The following is a 25,337-nucleotide window of genomic DNA, read 5'->3' as shown; positions in this document are numbered from 1 at the left end:
AAGGGCGAAATCTGAAATAAAAAATAAATATCTGAATACTGGGTTTAATAAGACTGGCAGAGTCACTTTCTCTCTCATTTCTGGTGCATTGCCAGTTATGGAACTTCTATACGGTGGTATGAACCCATTTGTGTAATTTTCAAGCAAAGTGGAGTGATTTCACTGGTAGGTCAGTAGAATTTTTCCAAGAAAAAGCATAAAAGAATGCTTTCCAGGACAAAACTGCTAGCGTTTAAGAGAAGGGCAGACAGGGGCGCCTGGGTGGCGCAGTCGGTTAAGCGTCCGACTTCAGCCAGGTCACAATCTCGCGGTCCGTGAGTTCGAGCCCCGCGTCGGGCTCTGGGCTGATGGCTCAGAGCCTGGAGCCTGTTTCCGATTCTGTGTCTCCCTCTCTCTCTGTCCCTCCCCCGTTCATGCTCTGTCTCTCTCTGTCCCAAAAATAAATAAATGTCAAAAAAAATTTAAAAAAAAAAAAAAAAAAAAAAAAAAAAAAAAAAAAAAAAAAAAAAAAGAGAAGGGCAGACATACAAAGGCTTCATTCAAAGCTTCAATACTTATAGGAAAAAAGAAAATTACACCAGTCTTAAGAAAGTTATAAAGGTAGCTAAGAAAGTGAAGATAATTATTATGATCAGATGTAAAGCAAGCAAGGAAAAAAAAAAGCCTTTGACAAATTCCTTGTCAAATGACAAGACGGGATGGTGTAAAGTCACTAGCACCCAATACGGAGGAACAATTACTGTGAAGAACATGCGAACAGACATTTTGTTTTATAATTGGGTGAAATTTCCTTCAATATGTGGGAGGAACATAAATGAAGGGAGAGGTGTCTGAGGTCTGCTTCCTTTGTTTATGCTAAAAAAAAAATGCAAGCTTCAAGAAAGTGTTCTTTGCACTTAGGTAATGATGACTGTAAGGGCATCGCAGAGCGTGGAAAACGTTCACTGGTTTAGTACTAACAGAACTTTCTGTTCAGCAGGGAAGGGCGCTGCAAAAGGAATAAAGGAAGCCACGGCGCCTATCAACCCACACATTGTTTTAGTCACAGAACGTAGTGCGTGGTTGATTTAATGGTGGGAGAGACTGAACAGTTCTGAATATGACAAAATTGTAGCTACTGGGATTATGTCTTCTCAGAAATGTGCTGAGAAATGGGTAACAAATATAAGACTGGCTGCTTTTCAGGGAAAGATGTTTACTATTTATTTATTTGTTTGTTTACTATTTATTTATTTATTTGGAGCAGTGGGTAGGGACAGAGGGAGAGGAAGGGAGAATCCCAAACAGGCTCTGTGTTGTCAGCATGGAGCCCAATGTAGGGCTTGATCCCAGGACCCCAGGATCATGACCTGAGCCCAAATCAAGAGTGAGAAGCTCAACCGACTGAGCCACCCAAATGCCCCCACACTTTTTAAGTGAGGGAAGACATAGGACATTTTTTTTTCATGCAGTTAAAGACCACTCCAGTGATTTCAAAAGGCTGGTTTAAGTGATGTATCTCAGCAACATCTCAGTTTATTGACTAGCCTAAAGTGACCACTTGAGGGGTGCCTGGGTGGCTCAGTCGGTTAAGCATCGACGTCAGCTCGGGTCATGATCTCATGGTCTGTGAGTTCAAGCCCGGCGTCAGGCTCTGTGCTGACAGCTCAGAGCCTGGAGCCTGCTTCGGATTCTGTGTCTCCCTCTCTCTCGGCCCCTCCCGTGCTCATGCTCTGTCTCTCTCTGTCTCATAAAATAAATAAAAACATTAAAAAAATTAAAAAAAATAAAGTGACCACTTGAGGGCTGAAGTATCATTTTTAATGCTAAGGGTAACCTATCAAGGTCTTCTCGGATCAAACAAAACTGCAAATGTCTGATTGCCAGGAATTTGAGTCTTTCTCAGGAACTAATGATTTTCTCACTCATCAGAGACAGAAAACAATGATGCAGCATCAAAGATATTTAAAAACCACATCCAGCAGCTGTGACAGAACATGAAAAGAGTGGATTATGAGAAGCTGTGGCAGATGTTAATTGTGCATCTTCCCCCACCCACCTCAAGAGCTGTTCTTCCCCAAAGGACCACCATTTGGTTCAGGGCAGCCCCAAGGTATAAAAAGCAACAATTCTAAATGAATGAATGAATGAATGAATGAATAAGCGGGCTCCTGGGTGGCTCACTTGGTTGAACACCCAACTTTGGCTCAGGTCATGATCTCACAGTTTGTGGGTTTGAGCCCCGTGTTGGGCTCTGGGCTGACAGCTTGAAGCCTGGAGCTGTTTTGGGCTCTGTGTCTCCCTCTCTCTCTGCCCCTCCCTAGCACTCTCTCTCTCTCTCAAAAATAAACAAAACATTAAAAATATTCTCAAAAAAAGGAAAAAGAAAGTTCATTATAAAAAATAAGCATTAAAAAATTAAAAAACAAAAATAAAAGCAACAGTTCTATGTGGAACCATGTACACTTTCATGGGTTGTGCACAGTACAACTACTGTGGTCATTTTCCCTTGTCTAGGATAATTCCAGCATTTCTGTTCCCTTTCACTTGTAGAGAGGGGTGGGCATAAGGCATTGTTCTAGAAATGAGACAGAGGATGAGGTGTTTGGGGTCCTCTGGGAAAGCCTAAGGATGATAAGTCAATACACTAAGGGTAATAGAAGAAAGATATAAAGTTTGCTTCCTCGATAGCATCAGTGAACCACTAAACCAAGGTCAGAGCAACCTGTCTAAGGACTTGTTATTATGTGAAAAATAAACCTCAGTTTGGTTAAGCAGTGTTACCGGGCATTAATTACTTGCAACCAAAAATCTTCTTAACAGGTACATAGTAGACCCATTTTTTAGGAGAAGGATACTGATTCATCTGTGTAAATACAGCTGCTATTAATATTTTGGTCGTTTCACTCCCAGATTTTTCTGTATATCCACATGGCACATAAAATCAAGTCCCTTCTATATTGACATGCAGTGGGTTGTCTGGGAAAACAGAACACCTGACATTGTTGTATTTTAAATGAAGAGATCAAGTCTATAGGAAGTAATTTTTGTTATAAGAATCATTTGAGTACTTTTCCTTACTTATTAGAAGTAAGGCAAGATGTTTACATTGCTCTACCAAAATTCTATACTGAGATACTCTTTTTCTGTTAGAAAGTCTTTGTCTCTGAACAACTCCAGTATATAGAGCATAGATACGGGGTGCCCTACTTGGCCTAAGGAGTCCAGAGGCTCTTTTAAGAAAAGGTAACACAGCCACTGTGCAAGTTATTTCACTGGAGCGAAATAACCATGTGTTTAAAATAGACGGACCCAAGAGCTGAGTCTAGGACTATGGTGGCAAAGGGGTGGAACAAAGGGACATAGGTTGGCAGACCCTAGAAGCTTTCCCACCCACTCCTCTTGGAGCTGGCTTAGACCTGGGATACTAGCTGTGCAAATAAGTCAGTTTCTGTAACTTTGAGAACTGTGCCCAAGTCAATGTGGACCTATCTTGATCCCCCCGAAACACTACAGAATGGGTTTTTCTTCTCAAGAACAATTACAACAAAGGCAGGAATCTGCACCTGGACAGAGGATAACAGTGGGGAGGATATCAGCCATAGCAAATGGGGGAAGTCCCTTTGGGAGACTGTCACTTCGCCAGAGCAAAACTGCTCCACAATGGAGAAGCTCATCTGCTTACCCCAGAGGCTTACACGTAAATGCCGACGAAGGTCAGGCTGGTAACATGAATGAGTTGTCTTGGTTTAATCATTAATTAGTTGATTTAGTCAACTGCTATTTGTCAAGCCACTGTCCTAACCACGTGGAATATACAGGGAAAAAAAAAAAAAAAAACAACGCAACCCACTACAATAAACAAAATAAAACAATTCATGTCATAGATTGCAGGAAGGGGTGTTTATATGCAGGTGGTGTGTATGAAGGTAAATGTGAACGAACAACCTCAAGGGAGGCAATAGAACAGAGAGTATTAGGTCGGTGCCAGACAGGTCTGCGCATGCCCTGCCTGGAGGGGGCAACCATTGTCAGGCTCAGGTGATTGCTGCCGGCAGGGAGGTGGGCCCAGGGTCACCAGATCTAATGGTTTTTAAGAAGTTATACATCTCTGTTTTTGCATTCAATTTCCTGATTTTTATTTTTATTTTTAAAAAACGTTATATTTTCAACGTTTTTATTTATTTTTGGGACAGAGAGAGACAGAGCATGAACGGGGGAGGGGCAGAGAGAGAGGGAGACACAGAATCGGAAACAGGCTCCAGGCTCTGAGCCATCAGCCCAGAGCCCGATGCGGGGCTCGAACTCACGGACCGCGAGATCGTGACCTGGCTGAAGTCGGACGCTTAACCGACTGCGCCACCCAGGCACCCCTAATTTCCTGATTTTTAAATGGAGGCATGCATTTCAACGTGAAAAGCCATTGGGATGATGTTAAGATGTTATGGGGGAAGCTAGAGGAAGGGTATGTTGTAAACTCACTATGTTGTTTTCACAGCGTCTTGTGACCTAAAATTATTTCTAAATAAAAAACTTATAGGAAAATATTGCAGGTACTAAAGTGATCTGGATACGGCTTATAAGTTGTCAGTTACAACTTTTACTTTATAAATTGATTCTCTGGTAAAGGAAATTTGAAAGAGCTATAATATCTGTTCATTAGTTTGTCCATTTTTTATCCATCTGTTCTTTCAAAGCTACTTATTAAGAGTCTATTATGGGGGCACCAGGGTGGCTCAGTCGGTTAAGCATCTGACTTTGGCTCAGGTCATAATCTCATGGTTCATGGGTTTGAGCCCTGCCTTAGGCTCTGTGCTGACAACTCGGAGCCTGGAGCCTGCTTCAGATTCTGTATCTCCCTCTCTCTCTGCCCCTCCCCTGCTCATGCTCTGTCTCACTCTCTCAAAAATAAATAAACATTTTTTTTTAAAGAGCCTATTCTATGTGTTCAGGTAATAGGGCTATATTAGGGAAGAAAAGAGATGATGTAACATAGTCGATGAATAAATTATATAGTATTTTCATTTTTAAAAATTTATTTTATTTTAGGGAGAGAGAGAGGGAGGGAGAGAGAGAGAGAGGGAGAATCTGAAGCAGGCTCCACACTCAGTGTGGAGCCCGATGTGGGGCTCGATCCCATGAGACTGAGATCATGACCTGAGTGGAAACCAAGAGTCAGAACCTCAACTTGACTGAGCCACCTAGGCATCCTAATTATATAATTATATAGTTATAGACTATGTATATGTAGTTATATAGTTATATCGTTTTAGAGAGTGATAAATGCTATGGAGAAAATGGAGGGAGGATGGAGAGGGAGAGAGGGAGGCAACTTAAAATAGATCACTTTCCTGAGGAGAAAGGCAACCTAGTTGGGTTTGCTCCTGCCCCGACAGAATATGAAGAGTGGACGCTGTTTTTGCTCTGAAGACTGAGCCAGGGACTAGCGACAGGTGGCAATTTTTGCCTCAGTCCTCTAGGGGCGGGGTTAACCCTGCCCCAAAGCCTGGCAGTACAGTGACCCAACCAGAAGTCAATACTCCTGAGGGTGCTGGTGGTGGTCCCCAGACACACACGGGGAAAGATGTTTAAGATTTCAGTGACACTGGTAGGAAGTAGCCAGGTGGCCCTTCCTCCTCTCACCTTCCCTGAGAATCAAAAGACGTTTTAAGTAGCTTGCTTACGGTTGCCCAAAACACTAAGAATTATAAACAGAAAATTACTCAGAGTTCCATAGCTAAAAATAACTCTTTCATTACTCTCTCTCTCTCCCCCACACACTCATACATTTCTACATAAGTGGTATATTTTATACTAAGTGTATTTCCTTATGTTACTAAGTAGTTTTCAGAATAATGATTTTTTTGGCTATACAGAGAGCCATCATCTGGATGCACATGATAGATTTATTTATTTATTTAAATGTTTTATTTATTTTTGAGACAGAGAGAGACAGAGCATGAGCAGGGAGGGGCAGGGAGAGAGGGAGACACAGAATCTGAAGCAGGCTCCAGGCTCCGAGCTGCCAGCATAGAGCCCAACATGGGGCTCGAACCCACAAACCGTGAGATCATGACCTGAGCCAAAGTCGGACGTTTAACCGACTGAGCCACCCAGGCGCCCAACACGTGATAGATTTAAATGCTTCCTGATTCTTGGACATTTAGGTTTTTATTACTTCCTTATTATATATAATGTAGCAACAAACAAGGCTGAATATAAACTTCTGTGTGAATCTGCGAACTTTAAAACTTTTAATTTTCCTGGCTCAATTGCATTTCAAAATCACTGTACCAGTTTGTCCTTCTACCAAAATACATGAGAAAGACCATTCCCTGTTATTTGCCAATACTGTATATTATCATTCTTAAAATTCCACATATTTTTCACGGCAAAGAATGGAATTACTATTTTATTTTGCATTATTTTGATGTACTAAGTTCTTTCTAAATATTTGTTTTTAATGTTTATTTACTTTTGAGAGAGAGAGACAGAGTGTGAGCAGGGGAGGGACAGAGAGAGAAGGAGACACAGAATCTGAAGCAGGCTCCAGGCTCCAGAGCTGTCGGCACAGCGCCAGATGTGGGGCTAGAACTCACCAACCGTGAGATCACGACCTCAACTGAGTGTCCGAGGACACTCGACTGAACCACCCAGGAGCCCCTTGATGTACTAAGTCTAAGAAAACTTTATTACTTGGGACCTTACACAGGGAATCTGCTAGGTGACGGTGTGCATTGTTTAGACTGTTTTAATGTTTTTCTATTCCCTTAGACCTAAAGTTTTTAGTACGGGTTTATCTGCTAGGTGGATGTGCGACCCTGGCTAATTGATGAACTACTCTGGGCTTCTTTTATTTCAACTGTAAAACGATGATCACTAAAGTTCCTTCTGGAATTTTTCAGTGAGAAACGAGACAGATTTAATACGTGGTTTTTAATTGGCTAGTTCTAAAATGTAACCTCAGGATGGGGCTGTGGACTTGACTCATCTGGAGGTGCTGCTGAAGGCGGAAGAGCACAGAAAAGCAGCAGATTCCTACACGTAGTATTTAACACCTTCACAGTGCCTGCATAAACTAGTGTTGGAACTTTGCGTCTGATGGGAAATAACATCATTTGACATATTCTACACCTGTATTTTTCTAGGCATTTACATTTTTTTTAACAGAGAGAAGACTGTGCTTCCTCGTGAGCTTTATGATTGCCAATTAAACATCGCAATGCAATTTGTTAGCCATTTCAAGCACATCTGTGCGTACTCCCCCTAGTGGTTGAAGCTTTTTAAAATATTTATTAAACATTCCAGCTGAATGTGTAGCTATACTGTACCAATGTTGAAATTTGTTCTCTCATAAACTTTCCTCATCTATCCAGAACCACTGTTGCTTAAAAAAAAATTCTTTTTTTAAAATTTAATTTAATTTTATTAAAAAAAATTTTTTTTAACATTTATTTATTTTTCAGACAGAGAGAGACAGAGCATGAACGGCGGGGGGGGGGGGGGGGGGGAGGGGGGGTCAGAGAAAGAGGGAGACACAGAATCTGAAACAGGCTCCAGGCTCTGAGCTGTCAGCACAGAGTCCGACGCGGGGCTCGAACCCACAGACCGTGAGATCATGACCTGAGCCGAAGTCGGACGCTCAACCGACTGAGCCACCCAGGCGCCCCCATAAATTCTTTTTTTTTTTTTTAATTTTTTTCAACGTTTATTTATTTTTTTGGGGACAAAGAGAGACAGAGCATGAACGGGGGAGGGGCAGAGAGAGAGGGAGACACAGAATCGGAAACAGGCTCCAGGCTCTGAGCCATCAGCCCAGAGCCTGACGCGGGGCTCGAACTCACGGACCGCAAGATCGTGACCTGGCTGAAGTCGGAGGCTTAACCGACTGCACCACCCAGGCGCCCCCATAAATTCTTTTTTAAATGTTTATTTATTTTTGAGAGAGAAAGACACAGAGTGTGAGCGGGGGAGGGGCAGAGAGTGAGGGAGACACAGCATCTGAAACGGGCTCCAGGCTCTGGGCTGTCAGCACAGAGCCTGACCCTGGACTCGAACTCACGAGCCACAAGATCATGACCTGAGCTGAATGAAGTTGGATGCTTAACTGACTGAGTCACCCAGGCGCCCCTAGAACCACTGTTGCTTTTTAATGCATCATTTAAGGTGAAGGCGGAAAAAAAAAAAGACATGGGGAGATGATTTTTGTGCCATTTCAATGTAACGGAAAGGGACACAAAGTAATCCATTAACTCAATTCAAAAGAAATTTGTTGCTCAGTGTGAGTACAGTACTAAGGTACACAAAGAATGACAGGGTTCTGTCCTCAGGGAGCTGATAATCTACGGAGGGTGTATGTACTAGAGTCTGGGTTATTCTTTGTCTTTGTCTCCTCTGTGCAGCATGCAACTCTTGGCACCTTGGGAGAGGCATGAGGCTTGCTTGGGAGGGTTTTCACAGGCCTGTGGTCATGGATTTAGTTCTGGGCTTCCGTCCCCACTAGAGTCCTCTGAAATGTTAGTGATCCCACTGGGTTTCCAGCCCCATAGGGCATGCTGCCCTCCAGAGCTGAATCCTTTCAACATAACCATGAGACCCCTTTGAATCTTCCCATCTTCCTTCAGGACTTCCTTATCTCTCTGGTGGAAGGGGAACGGAAACTTCCTGTTGCTTTATTTTGCCATCTGGGCTCCAAAGGAAGCTTTGTCAGGGGGCTATGTCAGCTAGCCATGGCTTCTTTTCTGCTTCGGTGCTGTCTCTAGATTCAACCTTGGCCTTGACATTATAAGTGGGGAAGATGTTCCATGTCTCCCTTCAAAGCTCTGCTGTACCTAAATATCTTGCATTTCTCTCTAGGATCTCTTCTCCCAACCCATGAGAACTCAATTTGGGCAAAGGGATGGGGAATCACAAAGCCTTCTACCAGGAGTTTTGAGTGAAGGGCCAAAAATTAGACATCTGTCTGTAGCTTCTTTCTGACACTTCAGTCCTGTTTCTTGGAGCAGTGCTAGTCTCAAGGTCACAGCCTGGGTAGGAGAGGACCACAGGAGACACGTGTCAGTTAATTCCTCCCTTATTTCAAGACAAGAAATACCCCAATAGGAGTGGTGTCAACTGTGAGGAAGAATGAAGACAATGTTTGGGGAGAAGGAGGGGGGAAAGAGGAATAGCATTTCATTTGGAGGTTAGGAGGCCGTAAATACCGTTGAGAAGTAAATTCCAGGGCGCCTGGTTGGCTCAGTCAGTTAAGACTCCCACTCTTGATTTTGGCTCAGGTCATGATCTCACAGTTGGTGAGATAGAGACCAGCATGGTGCTCAGTGCTGTCAGCTGCTTGGGATTCTCTCTTTCCCTCTCTCTCTGCCCCTCACCTGCTCATGCTCTCTTGCTCTCTCTCTCTCTCTCTCAAAAATAATGTAAAAAAAAAAAAAAAACAAAACAAAGAAAAAAGAAATTCCAAGTCTCTGATAGCCTGTGGTTGAAGGAGGAAGGGGGTAAGGGGTGTGTGTTGTGGGTGGCGAAGTTTAACACATCGCACTGAGCACTTAGTGTACCAAGCACTGCTTTAAGTGCTTTAGGTGAATTAACTCATCTCAAGACAGTTGTCTTTCCCTCCCACTAACAGATAGAGAAACTGAGTTCTAGACAGGTTAAGATGTCTGTCCAAGAACAACACACAGTTCGTAAGTGGAAGAGGCAGCCTGACTCTGCAATACTATATGCTGTTGCGGTGGGTGAAGAGCTCCTGAAAAGCAGAGGGGAGCCCAGCCCAGAGATTTCATTTTAGACTAAGGATTTCTGAACACCTGTAAAGAGGGGAGAAGGAGCTGGTGGGGAGGAAGGAGAGCCTACCTTTAACCAACATTCATTTGATGAATGACTAACATGCAGGAGAACAAGCAAGTAAGATGTGATAGGAAAAGCAAGGAAGACAGAAGTGCACGGCCTGAGGGGAGCCAGGACAGAGGCAGGGTCTGAGGGGAGCGTGGAGAGATCCTGAGCCTGAGGGGAGACATCAGGATGGCCCAAGACGGGGGAGGCTATGAACCACTGGCAGGATGACTTCGGTTTTCTCCTTGGTGGAGAGTGGGAAGGACACTCGAATCTGTCGGGAGTGGCTTTGGGGGAATGCCCTAGGGGGTCAAAGAGAAAGGAAGGAAAAACTGCTGAGTCACCCTGAAGTGTTGTGATGACCCAGTTATGTACCAGACCCTATACTGTGTGTATTATGTACCTTTCATCACAGTAGCCTTGCGTGATCAACACGACTACCCTGATTGAATTGGACAAAGAGAAGCGGGCAATCGAAGCCATTTGCTTACGGTTATTTAGCTAGTAAGCGGTGGAACTTCCGGTCAAATTCAGGGGTTCGGAAATTCGGGGGACTTCCCGGCCCAGCAGTTCGTGGTGACATAAAGCACCAAGAGATGACCTTTGAGGTGGTGAGAGTCAATGAGGCCCCCCGGGGGAGACTGTAGCGTGGTAAAGATGGTGACCCGTCTGGGGCCAAAGCCCATGTATTTCTACTACTCAATGGTATTGCAGAATGCACCTGTAGTAGACTCCCTCAGTGTACTTTGCACCTTTGAGGTTCAAGTCTTGGCAGCTTGAGAGCAGAAAAAAAAAAAAAAATAGATGAGAGGCACCCAGAGTTGGGGGCTGAGACGGAGCGAGTGGTCAGGTAGGCGTGGTCAGGTGGGCGGGTCTAGATAACGCGGCAGGCAAGTCCTGGCCACGCCAGGTCCCCTTGAAGGGCCGTACTGTGTTCCAGAACTTTTAAGCCCATTTACAACAAGCCGCTTCGAAATTGAAATTTTTAGTCGAAGTTTTTACCTCGCGCAAAGTCTTGGCACTTCAGATCTCTTTCTCTGAGTTTTAGAAAAATCTTTGCGATCTCATTGCATAGCAGAACACAGGCTGATGAGCCATGTATATTCTTGGGAGAAAACTGCATTTTCAGAACTGGTTTGAAACATGTTTTCCTAAAAATTCTGCTGTTGATGTCTGTTTTCTTCTCGCAGCCATGTGGATGAATACATTCTTACCCTTTATTTTATCTTTCTAAACAAAATAAAATAGGATATCTGTTCAAAAACATTTAATAAGGTAAAAGAAAAGCCAGTTGGAAAAAAAGGTCAGCAGGACACAAGGACGTGTGATATTTGCTGAAAGCGCCTGTCAGAAGATTCTGAGTAAGTTAGATTGGCCAAGGGAAACAAGATACAATTAAGGCGAAACTCATTCCCCCAAGATCGCTGAAATGTGAGTTTATGAATCCGGAGAGGTAGGAGGCCAAATGAGGTCTAATTGTGTCTTATTTGACTTGGCCTTTTAAATGGATAACCCTTGGCGTTCTCTGCAAATATCACACTTTTGTCAAACTGACCTTACTCTAATGTGTTTTTCTTTTTGTAAATGTGAAGTATTTTTGATCATACAATAGTAACTCAATTAATAAGATTTTCGAGTATAAAGGCAGACTATGCCCTAAGGGAAACCATATTACCAGTGGAAAAAGTTCCATCCCTCACAATCATATTCTAGCTCAAATAGCTCTCACAGTGGGACCTTGAAAGGGCAAAGAAAAAAAATAGCTCGAGAAATAGTTCTTTTGCAAAGATTCACACTCTCAGTTGAAATACACTAGAAAAATAAGAGACTAGGTCACCCAGATAAAGGGATGTTCACAATCAGGACAGAAAGTGTGAAATATTGTCAACTCCAAATTGTCTTCTAGTTGTGTTATGTAAAAAAGAGTTGTACTATAGAAAAAAAAAAAAAACCTAAATCAGACATAGTTCTTAAGCTCACTGTCTGAAGTTTACATTGCAACGCATGATATTTTCTGAAGGAGATTTAACTTCTTCATTTTATTTTTTTTGGTCCTGGTTTCCACGAAAGCCTTCAGCCTTGGCTCCGGCTGACCAGGGTTCTAGTCCAAACTTGGCCATCAACTTGTGATGCATTTAGGCAAACCATTCGTTCTCTCTGGGACTCTTCATTTCCCATCTGCAGATGAGTGTTCTGAACTGGGTGATGGCCAGGTTCAGCTCAAACTGCATGTGACCCTACTTGACTTTGAACCCTGTGAATAATCTAAAGCTGAATTAAAGTTGGAAGGAGGAGGGGTTCTCTCAGTGTGTTTCTTCCCTTGTTTATTGATTGGCTTTAAAAAAAATTCAGGAGAGCGGTGCCTGGGTGGCTCAGTCGGTTGGGTGTCTGACTTCGGCTCAGGTCATGATCTCACAATTCGTGGGTGCAAGCCCCACAGCAGCCTCTGTGCTGCCAGCACAGAGCCAGCTTCTGGTTCTCTGTCTCCCTCTCTTCTGCCCCTCACCTGCTCATTCTTGTTCCCCCTCTCTCAAAGAAAAACAAACATTAATTTTTTTTTTTTTTTTTTAAATTTCAGGAGAAGGCATTTTCCATGAAAAATCAACACACCATGTCCTGGGAGAGCTGGGATCCTACCTGGCACCTTGTGGGAAACACTTCAGGCCTGGATGAAAGAAGAAGGAAGACGGGGCCAAAATGAAGTCAGGAGGAACAGAGGTGATACTGCCCCCCCCCCCCCTTCTGAGGATTTGTAACTGTCCTTAACTCACAAAGACTGATTCTTCCTGCCTATCTTCTGGCCCTTGTGTAAGAACATCCTGCCCCCAAATGTTAGCAGTGTGAATGCCCTTCACTCGGTTTAACGATTCACTGATTGTAAAAAAATGTTTTACCTGGAATAACAAAGCGTATGTATTCCTGGAGCCTATGTCCACTGACCTGAACGGAGCCCCCCACCCCCACCTCCAGAAGTGTGCTAAGTGGATAAGGGAAGCCTGGCTAGTCTATATTTACCTAACCAGATAATTGACCGAACTAAATGGTCTTTTATTACCCTTATGTGGATTACTTACTTTGCAGGCTATCCGTAGTCCTTATTAAAACCATGTGTATTTCTGTCCCCCTTCTGAGCACCTTCTCTGAAAATCAATCCATACGTGCTCAGGAATGCAAACCACATGCATTTCAGAGTCAGTGTAAACAAACATAATTAAAAGGGCAAATTTACTTCAGAAATTATCTAATGCCGTCTGCATCAAAATAGAAATGACTTCTGGCTGCTTCCATTTACTCTTGTGGGTATTTGTTAAATTCAGGCCTGATTTTTCTGGAAAAACAACTTTGGATCTCCAACAGGCTTGATCTGGTCTCCCATCCCTGTGGTGTCCCCCTTGTAACAGATCATTCACAGAGATTACCGTTTTAGCATTTGAAACACAACATTCTTGAGACTGGGGTGAAGATAACCCACGTAGATAAGAGTGTAGGTCAAACTCAGAAAAGTTAAGCTGAAGTGAGTAGGAACAGCATTTCTGAGTCCGAAATATTTCTGTTACATAGGAAGAAGAGATTTACAGTTGAACTTTTGATTATAAAGAGGAAGGAAAATAAATAGCCTCAAAATTCCCATTAAAATAGGATTTTAACATATTCTCACCGACACATAAGGACTTGTTTAAAAGAAGTAACATTTCTTGACCCACAGTGGGTTGCCCTATTACTTCTTTTTCTTTTGTTCATTGCTCTTCCTTAGAGCTCAAAATGGGGAAGTACTCGGTGTCCTACGGATCTCAAGCTATTGCAAAAATGCAGTCCATAGTAGCTAATACTCTCCTGTGGTCAAAGATATTTTAGGCTGTAAATATTCTTTTAGGAAACATTAATAAATCAATCAGATTTGAAAGCGAGACCTTACAGTTATTTTATGAAATAGTATTTTAAGATAACTTCAGAATATCAAACACATCCCTCTCAATGGTGATTCTGATTTATTAAATATTCTCACTTCATCTATTAGGGATCTAGAAATTCACCTAGTATATCCACGTCCTTTATAGTTTACCTTAAAGGTGTTAACATGTTTAAGGTTAAGATAGATTGATTTAAATAATGTTTAAATTTAGAATACCTAGTTTCATAAGTAGATCTTTTTTAGTTCTTTTAATTTTAAAATTATTTTAAAAATATTTAAAGTTTGGGGTGCCTGGGTGGCGCAGTCGGTTAAGCGTCCGACTTCAGCCAGGTCACGATCTCGCGGTCCGTGAGTTGGAGTCCCGTGTCGGGCTCTGGGCTGATGGCTCAGAGCCTGGAGCCTGTTTCCGATTCTGTGTCTCCCTCTCTCTCTGCCCCTCCCCCGTTCATGCTGCGTCTCTCTCTGTCCCAAAAATAAATAAAAAACATTGAAAAAAAAATTAAAAAAAAATATTTAAAGTTTGATTATACAAGCAATAAATGCATACATTGTCCTGGTTAAAATTCCGACTCAAAAGACCTGGGTAAAGTCCTTTTTGACTAGCATCTGGAATTTAGGTCTCCTTCCCAGACATGAAGAACACTGCTATTTGTTTAGTGTCCTCTCTGTCAGATAACTGCTATTTGTATGCACATTTCCTGTGAAAAGTATCGAGGATTTTGGAGTAGGTTTAACATAACTCGCATGAAATAGCTGTGTTATTCCGTAGCTTGCTTCTTCACTTAGTAGTGATGGGGTTTTGGGGGTTCAGAGCTGATGGCCAAGAAAGAATTCTTGAAGACACCTCCGGTGCAAAAAGGTGATTTTATTAAGGCACGGGGACAGGACCCATGGGCAGAAAGCTGCACTCGGATTGTGACCACTAACTGATTATATACCCTCAGGTTGGGAGGGGGTTAGGGACAGCGAAAGTCTCTAAGGAATTTTGGAAGCAAGGTTTCCAGGACCTTGTGAGATTAGATGTTGTTAGGAAAATGCCATTTATTGCCATTTACTAAAACCTCAGTCATGAGACCCTTCAGATGTGTATCAGGGCGCCATAAGCTTGGATTATGATTGCCAGCATATATCTTGGGGGAGTTGAGATAAAGGAAGTTTCTAAAAAAATTTTTTTAATGTTTACTAATTTTTGAGAGAAAGAGAGAGAGAGAGGGAGAGAGAGACACAGTGTAAATCGGGAAGGGGCAGAGAGAGAGGGAGACACAGACTCCAAAGCAGGCTCCAGGCTCTGAGCTGTCAGCACAGAGCCTGATGTGGGGCTCGATCCCACAAACCATAAAATCATGACCTGAGCCGAAGCCGGCTGCTCAGCCAAGTGAGCCATCCAGGCGCCCCTTCCCACTTTATTCTGAGAGTAGAAGTCAGAAGAGAGGAGGCATGCTTTACATAAATTTTTTCCTGAAAGGAAAGACTTTAGGAATTTAAAAAACTAACAAGTCAAAGATGTATAAAACCCCACATTCTGATATCACTGTGTTGCCGGGTAATTTATTTTTATGATTTCACATTTTGAACCTTGAGCATGTTAAATATTTTTACTCAAATGGAACTCAGTTATGATTACTTAAATTACTATTTTCTTTAAGTCAATATTGCTCTAATCGAATCACTATAGTTTTATTTGAAACTATCTGCTTGGAGTTCCCTTAAGGGTATTATTCTTTCATTTTTCTTAGATTAGTATATTCCTATTATTTCTTTAATAGTGTCAATCTTTTTGCTTAAGACTTGTTATACAAAAGTAATATGGTAACTGTGCACACACTCACTACTGTGTCATTTTTCACCAAATTATTTGACTGTAGTCTTAGGTTTCCAACACTCCTTGAAATGTAAAGTTAATAAACATGCCACAATCTCTATAAATAACTTTCCTGATTTTAGACCTGGGCAATAGAAGGATTCAGAAGTTTGTTTGTGTCAATACCATGATTTTGTTGCCAAGGAAAAAGTATTTGATGACATTGCCTTCTTCCTAATTATTTGAAGAGTAGCTACAATTTGTTGAAGGGCTACTATGTGCCAGGACCAATGTTAAGGTAGGGTAAGCTACCACGAGACTACAGTAAATGAATGGCTGAAGAAATGTTAAAATTTGTTTCTCTCTCAGGTAAGAGTCTGCATTAGTTGCTCTAGTCATTCAGGGACTCAGGCTTACAGTCTGTACCGTCTCTTAAGGTCCCTCAGGTGCCATTCCAAGCAGCAGGAAGTGGAAATTCAGCCTGGAGGATTAGGTGTGCAAGGTTTATGGTCCATGAAGGGTCATTGTGCATTTGGATTCCGTTGGATTGGTCTTGGTCACATGGTCAAACTTAGCTGCAAAGAGGTCTGGGAAATGTAGTCTCTTACCGGGCAGCTATTTTTCCAGCTACAACTCCACCATCATGGAAAAAGGGGTGTATAGTTGGTAGATTCTGCTGTGGCATTTTACAGAATTATCTGATTTAATTAGTACTCGAAACCAATAGAAAGGGTAACCAAGGGTAACCAAGTCTCTGAGGCTAATTACTCATCTGAGCTTATAAGTTTCGTTAAGGACAGAGTCAGAATTTGAACCTAGGTCATTTTGGCTGCAAAGTCCATGTTCTTAGTCTCTCTGCTCTGTGGTGTAACAAAAGCTGGTCTATACCCCAATAGACCAATAAATTCAATTCAATAAATTGAATTGAATTCAATTGAATTCAATAAATTTCTTTTTTAAAGAGATTTAAAAAAAAATTTTTTTTTTCAACGTTTATTTATTTTTGGGACAGAGAGAGACAGAGCATGAACGGGGGAGGGGCAGAGAGAGAGGGAGACACAGAATCGGAAACAGGCTCCAGGCTCTGAGCCATCAGCCCAGAGCCGGACGCGGGGCTCGAACTCACAGACCGCGAGATCGTGACCTGGCTGAAGTCGGACGCTTAACCGACTGCGCCACCCAGGCGCCCCTGGGTTCAATAAATTTCAAATATTCCTCTTCTTCAGCAGATTTCCCACACATTCGTGATACCTAAGCTGTACACAGAATGAATGATACGGTGTTCTTTGACATTGCATTTAGTCTTCCGGTTCTCGTTAAAACTACAGATGTTGATCTAAAACAGTTAAGCACATTCTAATGTTTTCTAGTTTAATTCGGATACTTTCATTTTATGTTTTAAAAATTATTTGGTTTCGGGGCGCCTGGGTGGCTCGGTCGGTTAAGCGTCCGACTTCGGCTCAGGTCATGATCTCACGGTCCGTGGGTTTGAGCCCCGCGTCGGACTCTGTGCTGATCGCTCAGAGCCTGGAGCCTGTTTCGGATTCTGTGTCTCCCTCTCTCTGTGACCCTCTCCCATTCATGCTCTGTCTCAAAAATAAATAAACGTTAAAAAAAATAAAAAAAAATTATTTGATTTCTTTTTGGTTTTTAAACATGTATTTATTTTGAGTGAGAGTGCGCATGCACGTGCACGAACTGGGGAGGGCACATAGGGAGAGAGAGCATTCCAAGCAGGCTCTGTGCTGTCAGTGCAGAGCCCGACTCTGGGCTTGATTCCACAAACTGTGAGATCACGACCTGAGCCGAAATCAAGAGTCGGACGCTCAACTGTCTGAGCTGCCCAGATGCCCCCAGTTGCTTTCATTTCAAGTGCATTGGTTCTAATCCATTTTGCTGAGTTGGGTTGGCTGAGTCCACACCCATTTCTGGTCATCTGCTTCCTTGTTTTCCTCTAACTCAGAAGCAAAAAGCTGGAAGTGGGTAGCCCAGTTTCATCCAGTGGTAGTCACCAGTTACAGGTCTAACAATGAAATGGAGAGGCAAGTATTCTGAGACTGGCTCCCTCAAGAAGAAGGCTTTGTGTTGTTTGTCTTCTTTTTCCCTGGAACGTGGGTGTGGTTTCTGGAGTCTCACTGGCCACCTCACTACCCTGAGGATGGAGATTTATATGCCAGAGGTCTTCCCCTCACCCCCACCCCGCAATTCTCTGTTTCCTCTTTTCTTCTTTTCTAATTTTTTGACTCTGGGTAATGGCAACTTGAGAGCAATCCAGAATTTAGTGTCTGCCTCTGTGTTTAAAGTGAAGCAAGTATTTTAGTGGACAAGGACCAAAGAGTGGTGGTGTGGGAGGGGAAACCTGCCACATGAAAGAAACCACTCCCATTCGCCATTTTGTTCTTTGCAATTCTAGAGATTATATAATCTGGATATATCTGGCCATCTTTATATAATATTTTTTTTTCAGGGTGGGGGCACAGCTTTGCTTTTAAGCTCTGGGAATGGCAATTAAAAAAAAAGCAAGTCCTCCTTCTTTTTGGTAATGCACCGTCCTTTCCTCACTAGACTTTTCAAACATTACCTCGTTATAAACATAAAGAAACCAACTTCACTTTCTGAGAGAATTTCTGTTAACTGAATTTCTCCAGGCTTCAGGTTTCTTGGAGGAAAGAAGTTCTCCATGTGAAAAGTATTGGAGTTTTCAAAGTTAACTTGATTCCTTTTTTTTTTTTTTTTAAGTTTCTGTTTATGAAGCTGTCCTTCGAGGGCATGTGAGGACATGGAGGTGGAAGGACTGAGTAGGAAGGAATAGCTAGAAGCCATGGGTGTGGGGGTGGGGATGGTTTCTCAAGGCAGTTGTCCTGTTAGGTTTCTGAGGAGGCAAAAAATCATGCTCCAGGGGTGTCTCTGCTTTGATCTGTTGAGTTCCTGGGTTTGGGGGATGGGATCTAGACATTCCACCAGCCATACTTCTGGAAAGTCCTTTGTGCACCTCTCTGCACACTTCCTTTCTTCCAGGCTATCATACTAGAATGTTGAGGCTGGCAAGTATGCAGGCTCTTAACCTCAAGACCCTGATTTGGTCCTGGTCCAAATGTTTTATTCCTTGACTAAAAAGATCTTCATTCCCGCCAGTGAAGGTGGTTTTCCTTGTGCTTGTTTTGGGGAAGGAACACGTTTAAAAAGATATATAGTACAGAAAATGCTTTGGTTTTCTTACATTTGCACAAAAAGGTATTCTTTATTTTGCATTTTAGATAATGCATGCTTATAGTTCTCTACATAGCTTTTGGATACTGGAATGGAGAGGAATAGGAGAATGTGGATCATTGTAGGGTGTCATGATAATAGGAAATGGTTGGGACCATTGTGTGACCTTGTACGTTGTATGCTGCATGACTCTAGGGGGTGTCATTCATGCACATTTTGAAGTGGCTAATGCTCCTTGGAGTTATGCAACATGGTGGCCTCGTAACACTTCAATAGCATTGACTGTGTCATGTGTGATGCTAAGAGTAGTCTACTCAATCTTCACCACGATCCTATGAAATAGATCCTAATATTTTCATTTTACGGGTAAGGAGACTGAGGTGCAAGAAGTTTCAAGGTGCAAAAAGGTCGCAGAGCTGGGATTTGAAACCAAATGTGGCGTCAGAGTCTGGCCTTATAATCATAATGCCAAACTGCCCCTGAACTAGTTAGTGGCCCAAGGGAAACATTCTTTGCTCACTCATTCGTCACTGCAAAACCATTTTTTGAGTGTTCTGGTCATTGTGCTCGGTGTTAGAGTAAAGTGGTTCAGCAGCCTCGTTTTGGGCCCAGTTTAAACTCAGAAATTTGTAGAATTGTCTTTTCCTGAAGTTTTAAAATAGCTGCGCTGTCATGAATTCCTCAGGTGAAATAATGAGAGGGATAGTTAATGGTTATGTAAAACTTAGAATCTCCTGATGAAACATGAAAGAGATCTTATGAACCCAATAGGTAAGAAAGCGAACAGCGTGACTGATTTATCAGGATCCTTTGGACACTCTTACAAGAGCCCAGAAATGCTAGATACTCTGCTGAAAGACTCCTTGTTACTCTCCTGGATTCCTATATACATGGATCTTACCTTCCTCTTTGGCCTTTTCTTCCTCCTCTTCCTCTCCTTCTAAGACCACCTCTCTCTCCCCCTTCTTCTCCCATCTCTCTCCGTCCATATATTTTCTGCTTATTGCCTGAATGGGAGCTCAAGAGAATTACCCAAATCTTCCTTACTAGAGAGAAATGTGTTTGTTCACTCAATAATCTTACCAAGTTGATAGCCAACAACACCAAACGAGATACATAAACATTTTACTTCTGAAGATAGACATTCAAATTGTGTTTTATTAAATAAACTGGGTGACCTAAACTCACTCCTTTATGGTCAAATCCGTCAAACATAAGCCAAATGGGCTCACAGAGGAGGCAGTGTAGGGAAAGAACGGAAATATATAAAGAGGCAAGAATCCATCTATAATCACCGTGTTCCTTGTGCATTACAGTCTCAGCCAAAGGACCTCTCAGTGAACATATTTTCCCCTTGAGGTTGATCTATATTGACAACCACCCATGGACACTAATTTTTAAAGAGTCGACTGTGGCCTGAAGGAAGCAGGGGAACCTTATACTATATTTCACTGAAGTGCATTTGCCATGAAAATAACAGTTATTGCCGTTGCCACTCAATGGTCAATGCCTTTCAGTATGAATACAGGGAGTTACATAAATTATGTTTATAGCAAGTCCCTTGAAACTGTGACAACGTAGAAGTACGGGCGTGGGGAAGTCCAAAGTTTGAATTATCCCCATGTCCTGTAGTTGGCGTTAGGGAAAAAAGCTGAAATGGCAGGGCACACCAGGGTGCAAATGTAAGCAATATTTAACCCAGTCTGTTAATAAAGAGTATGGTTTGCTTGCTGGTGCCCCAGTAAGCCATGCCTCATAAGCATTGTGGTTTCCAAAATTATTCCAAGTTAGGCACTGCTTCAAGTAAAATATGCTGCTGGCTGTGAAATAATGAGAGGGATAATAAATATACAAAACTTGGAATCTCCTGATGAAAAATGAAAGAGATTTTATGAACCCAACCAGTCAAACTCAGATGAAAAACCCCCAGTGTTCTCACCATGATTAATGCTCTGGCCCTTCCATGTGAGAAGTTCAGATTCAATTTCCTATTCTGATATCTTGTTTTGGAGGCAGCTATGGTGGGAATCATGACTAAGAGAGTGAGTTCATCTGGTGGTGGTAAATGTGTAGCTCTAAGGTCCTGGCAGGAGAGAAGGTAAGGTCAAAGCCATGGTGTGTCAGCATGTACCCAAGAACACGGTCATGTGTCTCTACAGAACTGGGTGCAAATATTAGAGGGGACATTTAATGACAGCAATGTTGAATGTTGGTCTATCGATGCAGAATGTTCTTGTTAATGATCCTGCTGTTCCTTACAACCCTGGGGGGCAGGTAGTTGAACGGGGCTCCTAAGATACCTAACAGGTGAGGAGACGGAGACTCAGGGAGCCTTGCCCAAGGTTACATGAATGCTAAGCAATGGAGACTGGAGTCAGAGACCAATCTGACTGCTGGTACAGACTTTCCCTTCATCTCTTCAGTGTTATTGTTTCCCTAACCTGCTGTTAAATGCGTGCACGCGCACACACACACACACACACACACACACTCTGTGGGGTATGAACAAACCAGGCATCCTGTCTAAATTAATTTATTTCATGAGATCACTTCTCCACACTCCATTTCACATTGCCTGTGGAGACATAAACCTAGTCTTGAGTAAAAGAATGAGGATTTTGGTCCCTAATTTGGCCCTAAATGTCATGCAGAAAATGTTTTCTTAACTCAATGCGAGCCCTGGAAAGCTTGTTTGCTTGACTTTCAGATGCTGCAAGCCAGAGGACACATCACTCTAAAAGGCTTTATAGAGAAGGCTGAGTACGGATGGAAAATTTATGCCTGGAAGGATGTTACCATACAGAAAAGATTTGGGGGTACGTAAGAATTGGTAGAAATTCTTTCTCAGCTGGAAATTCTGGCCCAAGGTTTCCAAAGCAAGCATAATTTTGTAGACTTCAGCTTTTATGAATTACCGTGAGGGCTGATACTGCCTTATGTCAAATTTCTTAAGTAGAGGAATGTCTCTTAATTAATCATTAAAAAAAAATAAAAGAATAAAGCCAGAAGAAAATTACATGTTTGTCTTATTCTAGATAAATGTTTTAAGCTCTTTGACCCCGCAGAGTCCACAGAAACATGTCTGTGATACTGAGAAGTAAAATGAATTGCCGGGTCATCCTACCTTGTTCGTATCAGACCTGCCTTCACATTCAATAAATGACGTGCGATTAGAGACCGGCCATTAACATCTCGAGGGAGGATGTTTTAGGAGCTCTTTTTCTCTCTCTCTTGAACACTGGGGCTATGGCTGAATGCCACAGTACTCTAATCTATCTGTCAGGGATGCCAAGCAAGATGTTCTGATGGCTTTTGGGTGTGCATTCAGAAGTCCTTGTCTGAAACTCACCTCCTTGTCATCAGATCTATTCTCAGAGCGGTGAAAGCCAGTAGCCACGATGTGGGCTGCTTTGTGATATGCAATGTGACACCTTTCCCCAGTTTTCATATCATCGTACTTTTAGAACAGGACTTAGAAGTCCTCTTTAAAGAGAATATACATGAATCTGGAAGCAACGATAATCCACTATCACTCATTTATACCCAATAGCAATGTTCCTCAATCCTAAATGTGCATAAGAATCACATGAAGAGCATATATTAAACTTTTTTTAATATTTATTTTTAAGAGAGAGAGAGAGACAGAGCTTGAGTAGGGGAGGGCGGTGAGAGAGGGAGACACAGAATCTGAAGCAGGTTCCAGACTCTGAGCTGTTAGCACAGAGCCTGAAGCGGGACTTGAGCCCATGAACTTGAGATCATGACCTGAGTCGAAGTTGGATGCTTAACCCACTGATCCACCCAGGTGCCCCCTCACATGAAGAGCATATAAAAACACAGATTATGACCCCGTTCTCCCACAGTTCATCAGGTAGGGAACAGGCAAAGAATTTACATTTTTATGTTTCCATGTTATGCAGCTGTGGCTGGTAGAGGCATCACGCTTTGAGAAGCATGGTTCTAGAATGAAGTTTTCAGACTAGCCAGTTACCTAATGGAGATTCAAAAGAATGGCCAAGAGAATAGTAGATTGTGACACAGAAAGGAGAACGAGGAAATTTCGGAGTTTAGAAATGTCATGGAGGACAAATACACATGTGGGTGACCAAAAGCGTGTTGTGTAAAGCCTACAGGAGAGGGAGGAAGAATAATAGAGGGAGAGGGAGGAAGAATAATAGAGGAAAGCAGATTGAAGACGACTTAATCAAAAATGTCCTCTCTTCACACATTTAGCCAAGGGTAATGCTGGGACTCGCAAACTGGCACCTATATCCTTCCTATTTCCCCCACTTACGTATGGATGCACTTGAGAATCTAACCAATCAGGAAGATGTGAATCAACTATTGTTCTTGAGTGACTGGGATATTCTGCCCGCCTTTAAAATTGAATCTATCCAAATGAATGATGGGAAGAAATGGGGGTGGGACTCGGTGGAGGAGGGAGAGGAAATGGATGCTGGGTGTGGTTTGCACTGGGGTGCTGGGATGCTGCATGGCATTCCTCTCGATTCGCCAAAGAACCTGACACGGGTCTGCCTTGTGGGGGTCCTGGGTAAACCCTGACTGACCATGTTGTCCAGACTGGCAGGAGTTCAGTGCTGTTCTTTGTTGCTTCAGAAATGGAAAGATTGCGAACAACTGCCAAGTCTTTGAAGTGTGTGCCTGTGGGGCTGGGCCTCGCAGCTGCTCAAACCTGAAAATAATTAAGTGTTTCACTACTGCAACGACTCAGCTGGGGTTAGAACCTCACCAGATTGGAGCATGATGGCTTTAAAGCATGGGTTTTAAAGATAGTTGAGAGATGTGGCTCAGTATATAACGCATCCAGAAAAACTCACATCTTCATGTAGTTTCTGGCAACCCAAATCCCACAGCACCGTTCGTACCCACCGGTCCTATTTTCCAAGCAGCTCCCAATTTGTTAGATTTTCCACATTTTTTCCTGTTCCTCTCTCATCACGAATGGTCTACGATGCCTTACCCACACGCTAAAAGAATAAATGATGGTGGCGAGGTCATTTAATGAACACCATGGGTGACTTTTTCTTGTCACCCATGTAGCTTCTCTGAGAAACCTCTCCTAACCACCCAATGTAAAGAAGGAATAATTTCCTCATCACCTCACACTACTTTGTCCGAATCACTTACGAAATGGCATTGTTTTCTTATTTATTTATTTACGATTCCCTCCCCACTTTCGGCACAAGCTCCACGCGAGCCGCCATCTTGTTACTCTATCATGACACTGGTTATGGATCACTAGGTTACAGATTTTCGAGTAAAGTGACATCATTTCAAAGCTTTGTACTAGGGCAAAATGAAGTATAAATTCCAAGTACACGAACTCTAATCTTCGCCTAAAACGAGTCCTTACTCGTCTGTTTTGAGTTGAAGGCCTGCACTGTCCTGTACCTTTCCTGTCCTTTACTGTTCCAAAAGGATCAGAGGAGGGAAATCATGGGAGATAACGATTTTGACCTCTACGATTCATGGAGATATCATGTTTTTGCTGTTTCCCAGACCTCTCCAGTGAGTTTGAGAAAAGAGAATCTAAGTGTTGAAAGATATTTATTAGTGATAGTACCTCCGCAAGAATATGGCCCAGAATGATAATTTACAAAGCATCGTCCTGGGATCAGCAGCATTATCATCACTCGTGCGTTTGTTAGGAATGCAAACCCACAGGCATCACCCCGACTCAAAGTGATGATAGGGCCAGGCCTCCAGAGGAGGCCCTGGGGAGAACTTATTTTGTGTTTCTTGGAGCTGGCCTTTGTTTCTGCTTTGTTTTTTGGCTATTTGTTTATTTACTTATTTTTTTGAAGTAGGCTCCTCGCCCACTGCAGAGCCCAACACAGGGCTTGAATTTATGACTCTGAGATTAAGACTCAAGCTGAGGTCAAGAGTCGATGCTTAACCCACTGAGCCAGGCTCCATAGTGTTTCTTTGAGTGCTTGGTGGCTGCCCGCAGTCCTTGACTTGCAGCTGCACGGCTCCAGTCTCTACCTCTGTGGTCTTGTGAATCAGATGCTTGGATGAGGGCAGCAATCTGTGTTTTGACTAGGCCTCCATGGGATTCTAGTGCCCTGTGAAGCTGGAGTACCATTCTCTAGAACCCTGCTACTCAACGTGTGGTCTGAAATCTAGAGGCATAGGCATCGCCTGGGATTTCATTAGAACTGCAGAATATGGGCTCTGCGCCCGACTTATTGACTCAGAATCAACATTTTAATAAGTTCCCCAGGGGATTTTCGTGACCATTAGAGTCTGTGAAACACTTGGTCTACCTAGATGGGTATGTGCTGGTAATAGATCGTATGAAAAAAAAGTAAAGGATATGAAAATATTCTGTCTCTCCTTTATACTATGTTTTGAAGAACTAAGGTTTTCATTTTTTTTTTAAACTGAAACATTTGAAGCCTAAGAGCAATCGAAATTCCTTTCTTCCATGACAGTTATTCTTAAAGTGTAGTCTGCAGATGGATCCTCTGGAGTACTTATTAAAATTCATGTTCCATGACCATACCTCAGTTCTACTAAATTAACATTTTATGGAGACATGTCTTGGAATCCCCATTTTTAACATATATCTTGGTGATTCTT

At 42.5% G+C, this 25,337-nt stretch overlaps 1 long non-coding RNA gene across 1 annotated transcript; it reads left to right on the top strand.

Annotated features, from left to right (window-relative positions):
* Nucleotides 1–12,072: 12,072 nt before the first annotated feature.
* On the top strand, nt 12,073–21,735 carry LOC109500004. The gene is made up of 3 exons (XR_002157636.3): nt 12,073–12,213; nt 12,389–12,528; nt 21,442–21,735. It is a non-coding gene; the product is annotated as an uncharacterized LOC109500004 (long non-coding RNA).
* Nucleotides 21,736–25,337: the final 3,602 nt, after the last annotated feature.

This window comes from Felis catus, chromosome A1 (genome assembly GCF_018350175.1).
Source record: "Felis catus isolate Fca126 chromosome A1, F.catus_Fca126_mat1.0, whole genome shotgun sequence".
NCBI classification, from domain to species: domain Eukaryota; kingdom Metazoa; phylum Chordata; class Mammalia; order Carnivora; family Felidae; genus Felis; species Felis catus.
Note: the sequence above shows the minus strand (reverse complement) of the source record. Positions and strands in the feature narration are given on the sequence as shown.